This window comes from Athene noctua, chromosome 2, assembly GCF_965140245.1.
Source record: "Athene noctua chromosome 2, bAthNoc1.hap1.1, whole genome shotgun sequence".
NCBI classification, from domain to species: domain Eukaryota; kingdom Metazoa; phylum Chordata; class Aves; order Strigiformes; family Strigidae; genus Athene; species Athene noctua.
The window spans coordinates 99309416-99328752 of record NC_134038.1 but is presented as its reverse complement, the minus strand read 5'-3'; the positions used below and the strand labels follow the sequence as shown (position 1 = coordinate 99328752).

At 42.0% G+C, this 19337-nt stretch overlaps 1 long non-coding RNA gene across 4 annotated transcripts in view; it reads left to right on the top strand.

The window, feature by feature from the left end:
• Positions 1 to 19337, top strand: part of LOC141957748 (uncharacterized) — a 48505-nt gene that overhangs the window by 16480 nt on the left and 12688 nt on the right. For 2 of the 4 annotated variants that reach the window (XR_012633163.1, XR_012633166.1), the window contains exons 2-3: positions 4304 to 4403; positions 14455 to 14545. This is a non-coding gene — a long non-coding RNA (uncharacterized LOC141957748). The remainder of the gene's footprint in view (positions 1 to 4303; positions 4404 to 14454; positions 14546 to 19337) is intronic. The other 2 variants (XR_012633164.1, XR_012633165.1) reach the window with 1 other exon arrangement.

Genomic DNA, 19337 nt, shown 5'->3' with positions numbered 1-19337 from the left:
TAATCAAATCTATTTAAAATCAATCTAATTAAATCGGTGCATACCTTTAATGCAGACATTTCAACCAGTGTAATCCTTACACACATTGTATTTAGCTTGCATTGATAAATCATTGTAAACTGATTTAAGCAAAGGATTACATTGGTTTGTGTGCATCTAACTAAGATGTTTGTACTGGTTTAACTAGATCCATGTTAAACTGATTTCTTGAAAGTGGTGGAAGTTTTTTGTATAAACAAAGCTTTGGCTTCCTTTCCCTCTGGTTCCCTTGCAAGTCCCAAGTCATGGCCTGCAGGCCATTCACTGATGGGGTCTGAGGAGCCTACAGATCACATGGTGCTAATGAACCCCAGTTCATTTCCAGGCTCTCAGTCTCTTTATTGCTAGGAGGAACTTCAGGTCAGTAAAAACTGCAGGAAAGAAGGAGGAGCAGTCAACCTAAGATGACCTCTGTCTCATGAACTCACGGGTCTGGTGAGGCTGTGTGAGTGGCTCCAGTGAATGCCTCTCCCAATGTCTTTTAGTGCTCATCATCCCACAACTCTTCAGATCCTCTCCCATGAAAATTCAGTATGAATTGGTTAAATCGTGGGATGGCTCATTTAATACCAGAACAGTGTTGCGCTCACTCCACTGAAAGGCATTTGAGAACCTACTCTCTTCCTCCAGATTCAGTGTGCATGAGGATCACTGTTGGATGAGAAGAGAAAGGCTTTGCAGTTTGTAGACTCTACTTTCAGTATTTCCTTACGAATACTAGAAATACTTCTCTTTCACACTGGCTGCAGGTCCACTGGACACTTGAAATTTTCTCTTTAATTTCCAGATCAATTCAATTGCAGTTCAATTCAATTTTTGTAGGTTAGGGGGAAAAAAAAAAAAAAAAGAGAGAATAAAAGAATAAGCCAGTTTGGGGATGATATCTTCTTGTCACACTATCTTAGCTATTCTATTGCATCTGTATTATCCTGCATCTAAGGTCTTTGTTTGACTCAGCTGTAACCTTTCAGAGCTTCTGAATGAAGACAAGGAAAGTCAGGAATTAATCTTTATGCTAAAGCTTTTTAAGCCATTTCAATTGCAACATTTCTTAACCTATAATTTCACATAATATTGTGGGGTGCATCATGCTGTGGAACTAACTGTTCTTAAATTGTTCTATTTTAACGAGTGAATTTCTCCACTTTAAGGTTATGTCATGGTGAAAAACAGTCTTAATTTTAATGAAATAAATATTTTTCCCTCTTCGTGTTTCTATGGTGAATGTATCAGCCTAAGGCCTTGAGGGTGCCACTCTTTTTTGTAACAGAATGTCTCACTCATAATTTAATCATTCAGTTGCACAGAGTAAATCTGTAGCCCAAATTACTCTGAAGTGGCTGCCTAGCAGGAGGGACATTTACGTCCATTACACTTTCTTATCCAAGCAACGGCCAAGCACAACTAGGGGCTGCAACACGATTTTATAGCTTTAGCTTTGAGGAAGGTCATTAGATAGATCAAGAAGCACAAAGATGATGAAAAAGTAAGTGTTGGATTCCTTTCAAACTTAATCGAAATATAGTTACCACTCTTATTTCCAGGGGAAACCCCCTAAGTTGCACAAAACTGTGGGTTTGTAGGCTGGGTGTTAGGAAGGGCTAAGATACCTGTAATGTGACTTAGAAACAATCTTTTCTTCTCAACGCTATTGTCTTAGTCTTTGCATGCATGATACTTCTAATCCGCTTGCCAGCGTATGCTTAATGCAAAATGATCTAAAGAGCTCTTTAACCTTGTCGCTTTGCTGCAAGTGGAGATTTATGTCTGCAGAACAGGAAATTCACTATAATGGCAAACGTCTTATGCCATTAAATGGACTGTTGAATGTTGCTAAACTTACTCAGGAGTTAAAATCCCTATATTGCTTACTATGATTCGTTACAATGATTACTTCCTTCTTGTTTGAACTCTTGTTTGCCAGGAGAGGGTATTTAGACCTAAAAAACAACAGCTGCTGGAACCTGGAAATCAGATAATTGAAGCATAAAGTTCATCCTGCTATGCAGAAAATGATTGCATTTGTGAGCCTGCCCTATTCACAGCAGCAATCTTCAGCTCTAAACCCAAGCACAGAATACTATCTGAACACTAATGCGAGTACAATTAAACTGGGAGTAAATCGTATGTGCTTATGTACTTGAGTGTCCCAGTCAGCAAGACTGGGACAAACACTTCTGGAGGAATTTGACTTGTATCTGCAGCATACACACACGCTTGCAACCACCTGAGAACAGCACACATAGTTGTAATCTGCACTTTTTTCAGTCCACCAGCTGCACGCTAACAAATGTCATCAGATTCAACAGACAGCAAAATCAGGTAGGCAAAACACAGAAACCTTTTTGAAAATCTGCCAAAACAGAGCCATCTCAAGATCTAGCTGCCATTTAGCACACAGACTATTTTGTGTGACAGGGATGCAGACAAAACCATAGAAAGCGAACAGCTTCATCTGGATACATTTCTAATCAATTCATCTGAATCCTCAACTGTTATTGAAACCATGGTTAGCAGAGTCCTCTACAAAACAAATACAGATCAATAAACACCCTATAAACTGGTGAAATAAATCTTATCAAGGAATCAAGATTTATACTAATCTGAGAGGGCTCTTTAGCAAGGATGCTTTCATACTCATCGCTTCTTTTTTAAGGGTACAATTTATAACATCCTTTTATAAAAGGGAAAGATGAGTTCTGCACAGGAGATCCCTGGTGGGGGCAGAGTCCTTCCCCTGTGCTTATCTCACAGGAAGATGTTACCTACCTCTGCTCCCATACTTCAGAGTTACACAATATTTAGAAATGTTGTCTCATCCAGTGGGATTTTGCCCTGCTCTACCCACTCTTCAGTGCTACCTCTAACCCACAGTAGCCTAGGCGCTATTTTACTGTCCCCCTAATGTTCAAATCCCAAGTTTATTACAATAATTTGCCTTGTGGTTTACTGCCATATTCTCCCTGCAACTCAAGAACCCTATTTCATAGATATCTCCGGGAGTTTCTTTGTGGACAGGAGTGATGGAAATCCCCCATACAGGAAAATTTCCTTAGCTTTCATTCAGCAGTGGAACATCTGAAATGCCAGTACGTTATCTCAAACCTAAAAACATCCAGGACTAAAAAGCCATTAGATTACTCTTTTTTTTTTTTTTTTTTTTAAATTATTATTATTCTCCTTATAGCTAGATGCTTCAGTGGAAAGGGACAAGGAAACCCTTATTGTCTAATCCAGCCTCTGTGAAGATGTCATGCTAACTCCTGCTTGTTCAAAAGCAGTTTAAGCCACAGGGCCTTAAAGCTTTATATTCCTTCCTGGTAGCATTAAGTATAACCTCTCTTGATAGTCTTTTGCATATAAATGTGCAACCCCTAGCTGAAAGTTGCTACATTCTCAGCCTTAGTGATTTTCTCTGGTAATCAAGATTTCACATTCTGTTTATAGGGAAAAAACCTTTTACCACTTTTGAATTTACGACCTTTTGATTTCAATGACTATTTCAGCATTTTTATTTTAGCAGATAGGAAAGAGGTGCTCCCATTCAACTTTTTCTATGCTGTTCATTCTTCCATAGACTTTTATCTTGAGCCCTCTTGTTTATCTTCTTTCCAAGTGAAACAACCGCAGTCTTTTCAATGTCAAGCATGTAATGTTACATTATATATATAAGACCGGCATTTATCTAAGCAGCAGCAGATAGAAAACATGAAAAAAAATTCTGAATTTAAGCACACAGTCTGCACCATCTGCCATAAATTGTAAGAAGTCAATTAAAAAGTTCTTTAGCCAGTATCACTAATGTGTAATAGGAGCATTTACTTGATTGCTAATGGCTAGGTTTACATGATGTCTCAAAGCATCAGTGGTGAGGGTTGGCAGAAGCACAGCATTAGGACTCTGATCATCACTATAAATTAAGTTTATGTTGATATAATTAGCAGTTGCAAGCTAAAGTAATATTTATATTGATCCAACTAAAATCAATGCTGCACCAGTGAAAACATACTCCAAAATTTCATGTGGCTTGTGTCATGGGATTCCAGCTGTGTGCTTTTTTCCAGAAGATGAGAAGATGAAGAAGCCCAGCAGGTTAGCTGGTGCTCAGCGCCTTCATGAGGGCCAAGCCTGCCCCTTTGAGTCTTTTCACAGGGCAGGGGGAGTGGGGAAAGCCCCAGGGGAATCCAGCCCAAGAACTGTGCAAATAGCAAGGTGTAATATATATGTGCTTTTGCTTTAGTCCTTCTCTGACATGCATTTACAGACTCCTGACTACGTTGATTTTGGTGTGCTAGAACACAGGAGTTGTTCTAAGTCTGTTATACCAAGATTAGGAAGAGAGGAGCCTGCAGCATTGCCACCAGGTAAGAGAACACCAGACAAGACAAGACAGCCATGCTCCTGTCTCTGACTTACACCTGCATTTAATTAGTTTGCTCAGAAAAGAGCTATTTCTCGAAACCAGATCGTTTGCTATTTGGATTGCTGCACTTCTCCCAGAAAGCTGTCTCTTTGTTTAACAGGCATTTAAAACTTTGTGCTTTTGGTTCTCCAAAATGTCTCACAAGACTTCCTTTCACTTTGGTACATACCCTAGTACTGGCAGCAGTTTACATTAAACCTCAGCTTAATTGCACTGTATAAATAACATTTATACTGCAGGAATAGCTACAGGGCCCAACTAAGCTAGGGCCCTCTGGTGCCAATCCCTGTACAAAGGGCGAGTTAATAATAGCCCTCAGAACAAACAATTTAGTGTCTTAATGCCAGGTACCTGACTTGCCCCAACAAGTCACAGGTTACATTACTGCGACTCTTTGAGGGGCTGAGGGTTACTGGGGAGCTGCTGTGTTATTAGAAAACCCATATGAGTGCCCAGAGTCTCCTGCAAGAACCAGCTGCAGACACATCTCCAGGTCCCTGGGCTGAAGACACCCACTGGCAGTGCTGCCACTGACCTGGGCAGCAGGTCACACCAAGCCGTGCTTAGCCTGGGCTAAGCCTTGCCTTTGGATGAGATCTCGAGTTTCATAAGTCCTGAACAAAGGAGAGGATATGTAGCAATATAATAATTTTTTTCTTTCTAACTGCTACAAACAACGTGATGTATGAAGAAGAAATTACTGAAAAAAAAAAAAAACCAACCCAAAACCCAACAACCCACAACACATAATTATTTCAAATTAAAACAGCTAAAAAGCAAAACAACAACAACAGTCGGGCTGAGCACACTCTTTGAATTGGAACAAAAACAGGAAGCTAAACTCTCTGCTGGCCGAACTCCACTGAAGTCAATGTTTTGCCAGCAAAGAATTTGGCTCTGAGTTTCCCAGCAGCAATAATAAAGCAATAGATTTATTGCCTAAGTAAAAGAGCAGACACTGCTTTATGTATTTCAGCGCCCTGCTCCCAAAGCCTTCCTCCAGGTGAGCCAGCGTGATCGTGATGATATGCTGCTAGTCCCTAAGGAACATGGTGATGATGGTCAGGTGAACCAAACCAGTAAAATCCACTTCAGGCAAAACAGATAAGGAATCTGCAATTAAAATACACGTAAATACATGGCTATGACAGTGAGAGGACTTACAGTGTTCCTGCCAGTTTTTGCTATGTGTGGCACAGAAAAGAGTGTGATTTGGATAAAGATATGCCATCCACCTCTAACAAAATCAGAAATAATCTCCTTTTCCAGGATGTGCCTGCATGGGTGTGATTCACATCACTCACAGAAGCAGCTCTGACAAGAGCTCAGTGTCAATGTCACAGCCCACAAAATGAGTTTTTTTGCCTGTGTCTGCTCTTCCACTTGGCCAGTAAATCTGTTATTCCACTGTTATGCTCTGCTTGGAGAGCTTGAGTTTCACCCAGGCATCCTGAGGATCTCACATTGCTGTTTGTGGGTGAACTGCCAGAACATGGGGCAAGGAGAGGTCTTCAGTGAAAATACAGTACATCCAATCTAGTTTTGCCTAGAGAGATAGTGAGAACTGAAAGAGAGTAGAAGGCACAGGTGCCCATGGGTGCAGGAATGCAAACACTAATTCCCATCTCAATGGAAGTTTCTGAACTTCCTTGGAGACAGCAAAGGTAGGCATGTGGGACATGGCTTAGGCAGGGGCCTGGCACGGCCACGGCCCCTGTAGCTCAGATGAAAGCAGGAACAGCCAAAGTGTAATTTGGCCGCGGTCCCACCCTGTCAGCTGTACCCTCCTCCAGACTCAAACAGCTGTCAGTCTCTGCTGAGTCACCAGGGGAAGACGACAGGGGTCTGCTGATCACAGCCTCCACTTCTTTAAAACAAGGCCGCTGATAATATTGGAAAATTATGATTTTGGCTGTTTCAAGATCCATAGCATTTTATTCTCTCTCTTAAAACATAACCAGGGGAGCAATTCTGAACCTTGTTAATCAGAAAGGGCCTTTTAAAGTGTTGCACTGTCAATATAAAACTTTATGAAATTACATTATAAATGCCAGTTTTAGGCAACTAGCACATTTTAATAATGTTTTTAAATGTAGTCTTACTTTTACCCTTGCTAATGAAAGGCAGATAACTGAGGATGGACCAAGTCATAAAAAGATACAGAGATGTGAGCATCTTCTACGGGGCTGGAGATAGCCCTTTAGCACCATCCCCCCAACCTGTAGTCAGGAGGTCTGGCTTTGCACTCACTGCTAGCTTCTGTGGCTCTGCTGAGAGCTGGGAGAGGGGTAACAGGCTACTTCATGGGTGTATAATCTTTCTATGAGCAAAGGGATTTGACAGCACTTAAAAGGGGCTTTTAGGTGTTATGGTCACTGAAAGTGTTTTTAGCTTGCTCAGGATCCCTTGCTGCAATAACTAAGATATTTCAGATCCCAAACTAGCAGTTATGTTGCTCAGCAGAGCCTCATGTAGACACTGCCTGGCTGCAGCCTAGATTCAAAGGCTATCTCCTAACACAGAAAATTAAGCTTTTTCCTCTGCTAGTAAGCAAGCAGCAGCAGAGGGTGGCAAACATGCTCTGCTGCACAAGGCAGCCTGGTGCTCTTGCATCCCTGTGAACCAGCCTTTCCCAGTGCTCCCAACTGGGAACCATTTGGGTTATGCTCACCAATGCCTGCAGCGTTCCCTGCAATCCTGACATCTCTCCTTTGTGCAATTCAGAAGTTACTGTGTTTCACCCAGGGAAATACTATTGAGTAGAAACGATAGGTCTCCACTGTTCAGCACTATAAACTGTCATGCACAATAAATACATGATAAAAGCATTATACTGATATAAAAAAAAATTAGGCTAATCACAAACCACTTCCTGATTATGTAGAAGTTGGAAGGAAGTCTGTAAACAGAGACCAGTGTGACCCCAGTGTCCTTTACTCTGCCTGCATATCTCGGAGGTGAGACGTGATATGTTCCAGAGATGGAAAATAAGAAGACAACATAGACATGGACGGACACACACACACACACACAGATTCATCATGCAGGAAACTTTGTTGGTATATAGCAGTTTTGATTATTAAAGTGTAGAGACCAGTGTAGGTAAATTTGAGACTGAAATATGTCTTGATTTCTAAATAAGACATAGTTGAGAAGATGCCCAACCCCATTCAGAGAATGGGTTCCTGCCTAAATAGGAACAAACAAAAACAATCACAGCAAACTGCTGAGGACACGTGGCAGCCGGTTCCCGCAGTCAGGAGGCGGCTCTGTTGCCGTGCAGATATTTATCCAGAGGATGTGCGTGAGCATCTCTAAGGATCTGTTTACACTTGGAAGTTGTCATTGCTCATCTCTGGATTAAATTTGACTTTGTGTGGGGAAAAAAAGCCTTTTCCTTCCAAATCACAAATATCCTACTTTCTTCCCTCACCCTGTTTTTTTCCCCTCAGATGATCTGTCAGTCTCAACCTGCTCTAGCTAACTGCTGGAAATAAATGTATTTCAGCTTGGAACAAGCTCCTCTGCAACAGGCTGGAGATGGACACTGCTCCATTTTCTGCAAATGGCCTTGCTCCTGGCAGTCATCCCTCCACCATTGCACACTGCCCTGCGCTCCCCTGGCTTGATAACCTGTTCATCTCCAGTGCTTTGATGATGGGGGGATGAGGAAGGGCTGCATGAGGAGGAAGAAATGAAGGGATGGAGGGCTTGTAGCAGGTGCCAGGGGCTTTGCCATCAGGAGCAATGGAGTGTGCGATTTCCAGCCCTTGCCCCCCCATCTGCCTTTACACGAAATCCCCCTTTCCCATGAGGGTGAAAGGGCATTTTATAAATACAATTACAAAACTGTTGGGATCAATACCATGAGGCAGATGGATAGCTCAGCAGAAACAGATAGATTAGATGGCGAGATAAAATAGATTAGTCAAATTGATCCAGGCCGGTGAGATAAGGCTCTTCCGGAGCAGGCGGCAATGGTGCACTGGAAGGATGCTTCTGTGACCCCCACACCCCTTTGCCACTTTCCCGTCGCCTCTCCCTTCATCCCGCTTCATGCTACACTGAACCAGAAGAACAAAACAAAACAAAAAAAAAAAAAAAGAAAAAGCAGAGATAAACACTGCTAGGCAACTCAAAAGCCCTCTCCTCCCCCCTTTCCAGCCACTGAGTAGGAGCTTTCATCTGAGTGCTTTTCTTCTCTTTTCTAAGTCGAGGTCCCAAAGTTTGCCACTGACAAGAGGAACAATAGAAGGAGCTGGGAGCTGCAGCATTGAGTCCAACAAAAATGGGGCCTGCCACCAAGTGCTTCCCTTCCCGAGAATAAGCATGGTATAAAAATACAGGCTTGAATTATCTAGGCACATCTAGGAGAAGTGCATGAAACCCTGTTTTACTAGGAGGCTTAGTGGAGAGGTGGGCATTGTGTACATATATTGTAAACATATTGGCCTTTCATTTTCATTGCAACACATCTGCCCACACACAACCATCTAGCAAGACTGTTGGGAATGACAAATCTATCCAAAACCATACCTGTCCATCAAAGCCCAAGGAAATAATAGAAAATACTCACCGGGTATCACATGGCCAATTTACCATTGCAGGAGAAACCTTAACTTTCAGAACACTTTTGAGTGCTAAATTTCACAATCTCTATGGCTTTATATTTAAATTCCTTCTACTCCTTTTTTTCCCCCCAAGGAAAAAAAGACGAGAAAATGAAAAATCCAGAGACACTCTGTTTTTATAAACGCAGTTCTATCAGCAGCGCTTGTAAATTCTTTTACCTTTGGCTATTTGGCTCACATGACCAACGTGCTGCATGTTACAAAAAAGACACTCTTGAGAGGAGAACAAACACACCACTTTTTTTCAGTCCCAAACTGCCTCAGTCCTACAGCTTGTGCCACAGCTGGCAATAAATGGATGGGCATTCACTGAGGCTGGGGGGAGACAGCCTAGCCTTGCTTTATGCCCTGAAGGACTGAGACCTTTGCACGCAGATTTTGCCAAATGGTCAGGGCCCAATTTATCTAACAGTCTTAATGAAGTGCCCTATTTTATGTTACAGCAGTCCATGGAGTTGCATCCTCCTCTCTGTCCTCCCTGCTTCTCATGTCTGCAGGCTGCTGGCTCTTCTTTCTTTTGACCTCACAGTGAGCTGGTTTAAGGGGCTCAGCTGGGAGAAAACTAACTGTGTCACAAGAAGAGAGGCAGTCAGTGCTGGTTCAGCCCTCCGAGGTGTCTCACTGCAGGCTCAGACAGATAGGAGGCCATGGGTAGCCAGGGTCAAGAGAGGTAAGGGAGGAGTAACACTGCCCCTTTGAGCAGCTCATAGGTGATTAGTTCAGCTTAGCTATAGCCTTAAATGACACCCTAAGCCTTAAAAGGCCCAAAACCAGGTGTCTGGCATGAGGAATTTATGATCTTGATCCCTGGTCTTGCAATGAGATTTATTATTCCCTTATAAAACAGCACCAGTTAGAAAAATTGAAGTTTTCCTATGACTAATTTCCTTACAAAGAAAGACTGAATTTATCAAAGTTTTCCTTTGAAAGACTGGACAAAAAAAAAGTCACAAGTCAAAATACTTCTACCCAGAAATCTTAAAACCACAGTTTTTCATGGAGCTCAAGAGACCCTAGTCCAGAGCCCTGCCCTGAGGCAGGATCAGCTGTGCTCAGAGTCTTTCCTGACAAACATTTCTCTGGCCTCCTATGGTGAGGACGTTGCCCTAGGAGAAGGTTAGCCAAAAGTCTCATGCTTCCATTCTCCCCCACGGCTTAGGCTGTTTCAGACGACATCTCCCAAAATATATCCAGTTGCTGTGAGACAGGAGCTGGTTTAATCAGGAAAACTCTGAAGAGCACTGCGTAAGACCTGGTACCTCTGGATAGTCAAAGACGTTCAGCAGCACAGGCACATGGAGAAATTCAGAGTGTGGCAAAGCAGCTGCAGTGAAGTGCATTTGGAGGACTGGCCTAAATATTTTTGCATTTTGACACCCAGCTCTGCTTTTCCAGTGTTAGCCGTCTCAGCCATATCTAACAGGTAGACACACATGTAGTAAGTCCATAGCGCTCACCTCTATCACACATATGGATTGCCACATTCTTCTGCTGGTGGAAAAGTGAATGCATCAGCAATTTCAGTTACCAGCTGACTTGAGTGGCTTTTGCCCCTGGGTAAAGCAGAAGTATGCAATGAGTCTCCACATGATCAGTGGAGCTGCTTCTTGGCTGGTGTTGACCATTTTGTTCTCCAGAATTTAAGCTGCAGAGAATCTGAGCCATTATATTAAAAATATTGTTCATATCTGGTTATATAATAAATTTAAAATCTTCCTCCCTGTAAAATATGGTTTCTATCTGATTCAGAGCAGTTAATATACAGAAAAAGTTACATTAGGGAAAAAAAGAAAGGCTAGTCAGCTGTTCAAAGGTGTGACATCTATGAAAGAAGCCAAGTCAGAGAAGTGTGATTAGAGTGGCCAAGTTAAACAAGATACAGTTAAAGCCACTGCTTCCCCACCATCTCCCCAAAACTTCCAAGTAAGGCTTTATGAATCCTAGGGGACCAGGTTAGACCTAATTGTATCTTGTTTAACTTGGCCAATTAAACAGCAAACTCTTCTCGGAGTTGGCCCTGCCTGCAGATATCACACCTTCTTTGCTTCTGACTGCTTTCTTCACTTTTTGAAGCATATATACCATATATTTTTATTAGCTCTTGGGAATGTGTTTCTAAAAATGCCGTGTGGTTAATACTGATTGCAACTATATGAACAGTGTTTTCAACTGTATGCCATTTCCCTGGAACAGTGGGAATTGTCACCCTGAGCTGCAATACCTTCACCTGTAGACTCTTTAAAAAGTGGACATTGATTGACTTTTCAGAAGGATTTGGGAAAAGACCAGAAACACCTCTTGCCTCAAATCCCCATTCGCAGCAGGCTGGAACTGAGCTGAACACGAGGAAAGAAGCTGGCGCTGCAGACATTTAGGACAGACAGGGCTGTTACTTTTCAGAGGAGACAAAGGCTAACACCTGAATGGTAGAAGAGGGAACTGCGTTTCCTCTGGGATAAGCGAGCAAGTGAGAGAGAGAAATGGCCTCCTTCCCTTATAGATTACCAAAAGATGGAAGGGAAATGAGGAATTTGTTACTGGTTTTCAATAATTAATTAAATTAATCCTTTGGAATTTTATATGCCTCTACCTCAATTAATAAAACACACACACTATGTTTTCAGAGGGCAAACTGGTCTTCTGCCTACAACAGGATTTTTTGTTTTGATCTATTCTAGAAGTGGAGGAAACAGTTATTGTGGTTATGTGAACACCCCAGACAAGGATCTGAAGCTTCAGAAGCTCATTTAGTCCTACATTTTAATAGCAGCTACTCCACACTAGCGTGAGGACTAAACACTGCATGTAAGACCAGTCTCAGAAAACCCCCAGGTCAGGGAAACCCTTAACTCTGTTAAGCAAAATGATACACAAATACTCAACTCTTACAGAGGAACAAAGTAATCATCCTTCCCAGTCTGGGGAGAGGGAAATGGGCAAAGTGACCAGAAAAGCCAACGACAGAGGCATGCCAAGCCCCAAAGCAGCATCATACCACCACATTATGCCACAAACAGGCACATCCGGAGGGGCAACACATCTTGCTCTCAGACAGGAGAAGAGAAACGGGCATCCACGTCTCTAATCCCAGTTCTGTTTAAAACTCATCTCAAACAAGCATCTCCAACTCATTTTCCCATAAGTAACACGGGGGACAAGGCTTCCGTAACTCACGAGGAGCGGCAGCTGATAATTTTTGCTTGCCACCTTGAAAAAGCCAGGTGCCACACAAATGCATACAGGATGCTAACAACATACCTGTAGCACTTTCTGTGTACCAAGAAGAGTACACACCCTTGTGCACGGCTGCAGCACCAGCACAATCAGGCTCCTGATGAATTATGAATGATTAGGAAACACTGCTTTTAGTACTGCTTTGCCTTCCATTTCTTAAAATCAAACTGCTACTAATAAACTTGATTAAGAGTACATTTGGAAAATGTTTTGATTGCTGTTTGTTGAAGTTTCCTATGCTTTAAAATGCTGAAGAGTTAAAAAAAAAAAAAAAATCACACATGACGAGATACCTAAGAAAGTATGCTAAGTAATGCAGAACAGTAATAATGCTGCTGGAGTGCCTGATGAGAGACCTTCACCCACTTGTGTAGGGGAATCACCAGATGGCACTATAACAACACATAGTTTTCCAAATTCTGTCTGTAACTGGGCAAGAACTGCTGGGTTAATGAAGAAACAATACCTTCTTGTTATTATTGTGAATAAGTAGTTTTGGGGTGGTGGTGAGAGGGAGAGATATGATAGATGGTTGCTGCTTCTGACCTACCTTCACCTAAAAACTTGGGTTGGCCCATGGATGGTAACTGTACCTGCCTGGATTTTGCTTGAGTAGCTCTGGCTTATGTGTACAGTTAAAGAAGGTATGCTAACAAACAGCCTCTAGGTCATCTTCATTTCATCTTTTACAGCATTTTAGCAGGAAATTACTATATACATAGTTATATATGTATGAACAGATATATACATATGCACATCATTTGAATTAATCAAAACACGGAGACTCCCCTAAGGTTATGAAGCAAGGCAGTGGCAGAGCAAGAAATTGAAGCCAAGAAAACTCTCTAATAAACAGCTGTAACAGAAGTACCTTATTCATGTGTGAGTCACTAACACATACTTACTCTGATAACAAATAACACATTCTTGGAGAGTCTCAGTTTTGATTTATGTCACAGTTTCAGTAAATATAGAGGAGCTGCCAAATTTGCCAATATCAATCCCAGTGATCTCATATATTTTAATGAGAAGTTTTGGAAAAATTAGACAAAAGGAGTTTCCCCCCTGCCTTTTTTTTACCTTATTAATATGGTGCTCTGCCATAAGGTTCTATTTTGAATTCTGCTGCAGGAGCGAGCATTTCTGAGGCCTGTTTATGACAAGATATAATTAATACTAGGGAGGAATTAAAGAGATTTAGAGAAAAAATATTGTACACATTTGGAGTTAAATAACAATTTGGCCTCATTAAAACAGGTTTTCATTTAGGACTAATTTTATTCCTGGTTACAAAGGCCATCGTTTGTCTCAGCAAAGATGAAAAAGTAGCTGTTAACATAGTGCAAATGAGAGTGAAATTGGAAGGGACATGTATGTTAATGAGCATCCAAGTGCCCTACAGTGCGCAAAAGCAAGCAGAAAAAAAAAAAAAAAAAAAAAAAGATTCCCTTGATATTGTTGAAAAGCTAATGATTATTTGACATGGCAAGGAATGCCCTGAACCTGCAACCTGCTTTACATGAAGATACAGTAGTTTGCAGGATCAGGAGCTACCTCAGAGCACTCAGAGGACTATACTAATTTCTTGGTAGGATATTAATTATTCATTTGAAATTTTGGAAATAATTTCATTTCCTCGCAAGGGAAGATTTGGCAAGGAGTGACCATTAACTGTGCACTTAGAACCTGCCCTGGGTACGTGAGCTCTGATGTCTGTATGTGGCGATGTGCTTAGCTAAATCCCTGGATGCATATGCAAGTTGTTGATTCTCTCCCTCAATGCAAAATGTATCATTGGGCTTGTGAACAAGCAGACAGAGCGAGCCACATTTCATGCAGATTTATGCAGTGCGCACACTCGTCAAAGCCAGAGGGACCACATCGTCCTAAAACCTGAACAGAATTTGGCCTATCAGATTTGCATTAAAACTGTACTGTATGGTTTTGTGTACGGGACTCCAAAATCAGTATTGAAACTCCCTTTCAGTTAAAGAAAACGAATAGAAGACAGAGATGCTCAAGTCCCCTCTTACCAACAGCCCAAGCACTTGGACATCAAAGAGACAAGAGGAGCCCTGTCCCCCTGACAATGACTTAAACAGTAATAGATCTGTCTCTTTTAAACAGAAGCCCCATAAGCAGGAGGGCAGTGCTGAGGGCAGAAGATGTGCAGGAAGAACACCATTTACTGGTCCCAGCAACAGACTCTATTTGTTCTGTGAGTACCCAGAACACTGCCATGTATTCCCGAGTGCTGCCCACTGGCACCTTAACTATTTTGTGTGAGCCTCACACACATCCACAAACAAGCTGAGCATTTTTGACACTTCTCTGCCCATAGTAAAAACCAAACCATCTCCATTCACTTGGAAAATATTATGGAAAGTTTGTCGCTAATTGCTGGTCAAACGTGTTTGCAAGAGCCTGAATTTGTAATTAATCTCTTGTCTGGGGCACCCTCTGTCTGCTGCAAGGGCAAGAGAAGTGGCACTTTGAGCTTTAAAAACCAGCTGGGCAGGAGTTAACCGTAGGAAGGCATTTCTACTCCCTCCCAAGCAATGCCACAAGCAGAAAGCAAGCTCTTGGACACACAGCCAATCTAAAAAGCGCTATTATCTCTAAAGCAACCATTTTGCCTGGTTGCTGAAAATCTAAATGGGGGTCAGTAATGTCTCAATCCAAGCTGCTCTATTGTTTTAAACATCGCTGTGTTTATTTCACCCCTTCCCATTCATTATGCAAAGAAACACTGTGAGATAAACAAGAAGCATGAATAGTTGCCTGGAGCCTGCCAGAATTCTCAAATATTTCATATTTTGGCCCCCAAGATGAATTCTGTCTCCAGACCACCTAACTAGAGAATGAGCTGGATGTTGTAAATGTGTTTGGTCAAGATCACAAAAACTTTTAAGTTAAATCATTTTGCACTGCTCTGCTAACAAAATTTCCTTAGTATTCTCCCAATTTTAAGATCACACCTTGCCAGGATGGTCTTATGCTTGTGCACCAGCCAGAAGCCCATGGAAACACTGATTCAGAGATGGTGTTTTTAGTGTCTGCTGGGCACAGAGCCTTTAGAGACCTGCTGGGTACCCCTTGAGATAACTGACCGGCCATCACCCTGACAAAGGGTTTGGAGAGAGAGGGCCAGGTTCAGTAAGGGGTTTAACTAACACTGCTCACAAGCCATTGTGCAATCAAATGACCTTTCTTTGAGCTTCATCATCTATAACATGCAATTGCTGAACAGATAAGTGTGGCACAGATAGCTGATCCATGCAACAGAGTCCAGGCAAGTCAGCCATTTACTGGGCCATGTAGTTTAGCCATGTAAAGTATGGGATCCTTTTCCCAAGGACCACATCCACAAGGCATCAGTCCTACCAGTGTGGCATTAGATGCTTTGTTCTGCTGAGACACACTTTGTTTTTTCTTTTCCTTTGTTACTTTCTTCTCCACCTTTAACACCACTGCCTCTTCTGTGCTCTGTGCAGGTGTAGTTTGCCAGGCTTCTTCAACCCTTCTCTGGTGTGAAATTAATTCTTGCCTTCAGCAGATTCCACAGGCTAGTCACATGCTCCTGATTTTGCTTCCCTATCTTTGTGTTTTCTAATTCAATTTTCTTACAACAGCTACCCTCTAACAGGCTTATTTTAGAAGAAGTTTCTTCTTTTTTTTGTGTTCATCACATTTTTTGCACTGTCTAGGAGGAAATACTCCACATATTCTGATTTGTAGTGTTGCCATATTCTCTCCAGATTACATGTTTTTGTATGCCAAAGCAATAGGCTACTAAAGTCGCTATATCTGAAAATATGGGTTCATCTTTCTTTCATCCAACTGTCTGCCTAGACATACAGCTCCCCAACTCTACTAAAGGATTTATAGTGATGATGTCAAACAAATGTTGATGGCACATCTTCATGGCAATTGTTTTACTGTGATCGAAACTGTTGTACATAGTGCCCATGTTTCAGTCAACATTCACAAATGCTCTATTTCTGTCACTGTATTGATGTGTGGTTGCTCATCCTTCCTGGCTGAAAAATGAGAGGAAAAGCTCTGGTCATGTTCCCATGCTAAGCTGCATAAACACAGTATTTCCAGAGAACTGAGAGGGAGTTTGCGGCTTCATCCTGGAGAAGAAGAGAGTGAAGATGCATCCCTCTCAAACTCACTGCTCTCAGTTTAGTTCTGATTTTCCAGCACCTGGCAAAGCAAGGCAAGCCATGGTAGAAAGTTCAGTAGAGAAATAAACTCTTTTAAGTTAAGATATCCCTTTTTCACTGTGAAAATACTGATAGTCACTGATGCCTACTCTACAGCCAGACAGTACCTTGCAGCAAAGCAGCAGCACACAAGTAGATCTACAAAAGACTGTAAAGGACTCAGCAGTATGCCAGTGAGCCTACAGCCTAAAAAACAAAGACCCAGACAGAAAAGCAAAACAAAGCTTTAAGCAAAAGAGCCAGTGTCATCATGGGCAGCATTTCCTACCATCCTGTATCTGAGAAACTGAAGCCTTCCTCACTCACTCCTCAGCCAAAGTATTGGAAATCACTTTAGGCCTTCCCCTAAACATTAATTGTTGCCTTACACCCTAGTTTTTACAGATAAACAAGAGAAGTTGCATTATACAATATTTATACCATTACCATCACCACATATACTGGAACTAGAGAGTCCAGGAGGCTTCCCCAGAGAAAGAAACAATTTCCACAGTCTGCACCAAAATATTTCTGTGCTAAATCCACCTCTCCTCCACCTTCAGTCTCCCTCCCTTCACACAGTCACACATGAACACATGTGCACAGCTGAGGGTCCTGCCTGAAGAGAAAATAAAACAGGTTTCACTTCAGTTTTGCATTGCAATTCATCTTTCAATTGTTAGATAGCAGCATGCAAACCATCGCTCTGATTCAGCAGAAGTCCTTCACAGACAGAATACGAAGCCCTGCATGAGCCTCAGAGGGAAGAAGGAGGGCTTTCAGCTGTTTTGTTTTATGACAGGGCAAGTCTGGCTCCTTACAAAGTTTATATGGAGTCGCCAGGGGAGTAAGAGAAAGGAAAGAGGATTGCTAATAACATATTCTTTCTCAGGGGCTCTTTCTCAGCACGTCCTTGTCCTGGACAGGCATTTTTTTATTTATCTGACTTTAAAAATTCATAATTTTTCACAAGCAATTTAGCAGCAGACAAGAACCCTGCTTAATATTTGCAGAAGTCAGACAGGTTTACCTTTATTTCCAGATGACAGGACTGGTCTGGCCATGGGCCCATGCAAAAGTAATCCAATGTTGTTATTGTTGCTAAGTTGTCCTAAAGAAAGTTGGAGGCGGTTTATCTTTTACAGTGCTCCATTCTAATGAACTGGCAACACATCTGACTTGGGTCCTTGTATAGGGCCTCTCTTGAGCCCTCTCACCCCTACTTGTTACTGGCTTCCTGCTGATTTACAACAAAACTTTGACATTTGGTCTGCTCCTTAATAAGGGCCTGTGACATTGCCCAGGTATGAAAAAAGGGAATAAAATTATGTGGGTTAAAAATGATATAGCTCTTTGAAGGTGGAGACAGCAGAACAGGGCTTCAAAGTCCAGAGAGAAAAACGATACCCACAGAAGGCTCTTTGTTCAGACAGCTCGGCTGGCGTAAATCTCCCGGCTGCAGTCCTTTATATGGCCTCTAATTATTTGAAACTCATTTATCATTTGAGCGTCAAATAATTAGAACTGGTGTAAAGAACCAGAGAAGAAGGAGGAAGGAAGGCAGGAAGAAAGAAACGGAAGGAACAGACATCGTAGGCCATTCAGTTGGGTGATTTTGAACAGGAAGACCTTATTGAATTATCTTGCTAAGGTGACTTGAATAATTCCTGAAGTTCAAGGAAAAGCAAACCAGGCCCCTTCATTGTCTGTATTATAGGAGTATCAGAAACCCTTGGGCAGCAAAGGAGAGGTGAGAATACAAACTTAGCCAAGAAGATTCAAATTGAGCATCGGATCCACAGTAAAACCCTGAAGTTCCCATTTTAAAAAGCAGTGCTGCTTAGGAGCACTGTCTACAATTCAATACGGCGTTACAGCTCCCCGGTGTCAGAGAGACCTGAAAAGGAGCATACGTGTTCTTGCACACAGTAAATGCCAACCTAATTGAGTTCTTGAACTGCAGCATGAGCAAGGCAATGATCAAGCACTTTGTTCAAAATTTCCTGAAGGGCTCAAATCCTGCCCTGACTTAGCCTTTTTTGCAAAACCACCAACTTCAAAAGGATTGCATGGGTTAGCAGTGAAAACAGTATTTCTTGCTGGGTGGTACTTTATTGGTCTGGCCAGAAGCCAGTGCAAAAGTAACCCGGTGTTGTTACTATTATTCAAATATTCTGAAATTTTTCTATAGAATTCTATAGCGATATTCACACCCCTTGGTCTTAATTTCTCTTATTATTTCTCTGTTTTTTGCAAAATTTTAATACAAAGTAAAGTTGGGCACGACTTTCATAGAGAAAATCTGTGTCTCTCTGATATGACCTCTGTATCTAGACAGGTGGCAACAAACAGCGGATAAAGGCAAGGTTATCACCCTGTTTTCATTTATGAAAGTCCTCCTAAAAAAAAAAAAAAAAAAAAAAAAAAGGATGAGATAGAAGAGATTAAGATGAAGGAGCAAAAAAACCCACAAAGGTGGCTAAGAAACAGAAAACACACGAGGAATGAATTTCCAGAGCTACACAATGAGATCTGTGTTATCAGGTACAGGGGTCAACACGCTGTAGCTACAGGTGCCAAAGATATCATGCAAAGATTTCCAATGTCTGCTGGGAGGATGGGGAAGAGGGAGCAGCTGTGCATCTGCGAGAGGCAGCTGCTCCCGGCTCCCACCAAGCTCAAACCTGAGGGAAGCAGGGAGCCAAGTACACATCTCGCCCAGCCCCACGTCCTTATCTCACACCAATCAGTCAACGGGCCTCATTTTGCCTTGTTAAGCAACACGGTTTGGTGCCTGCAGAA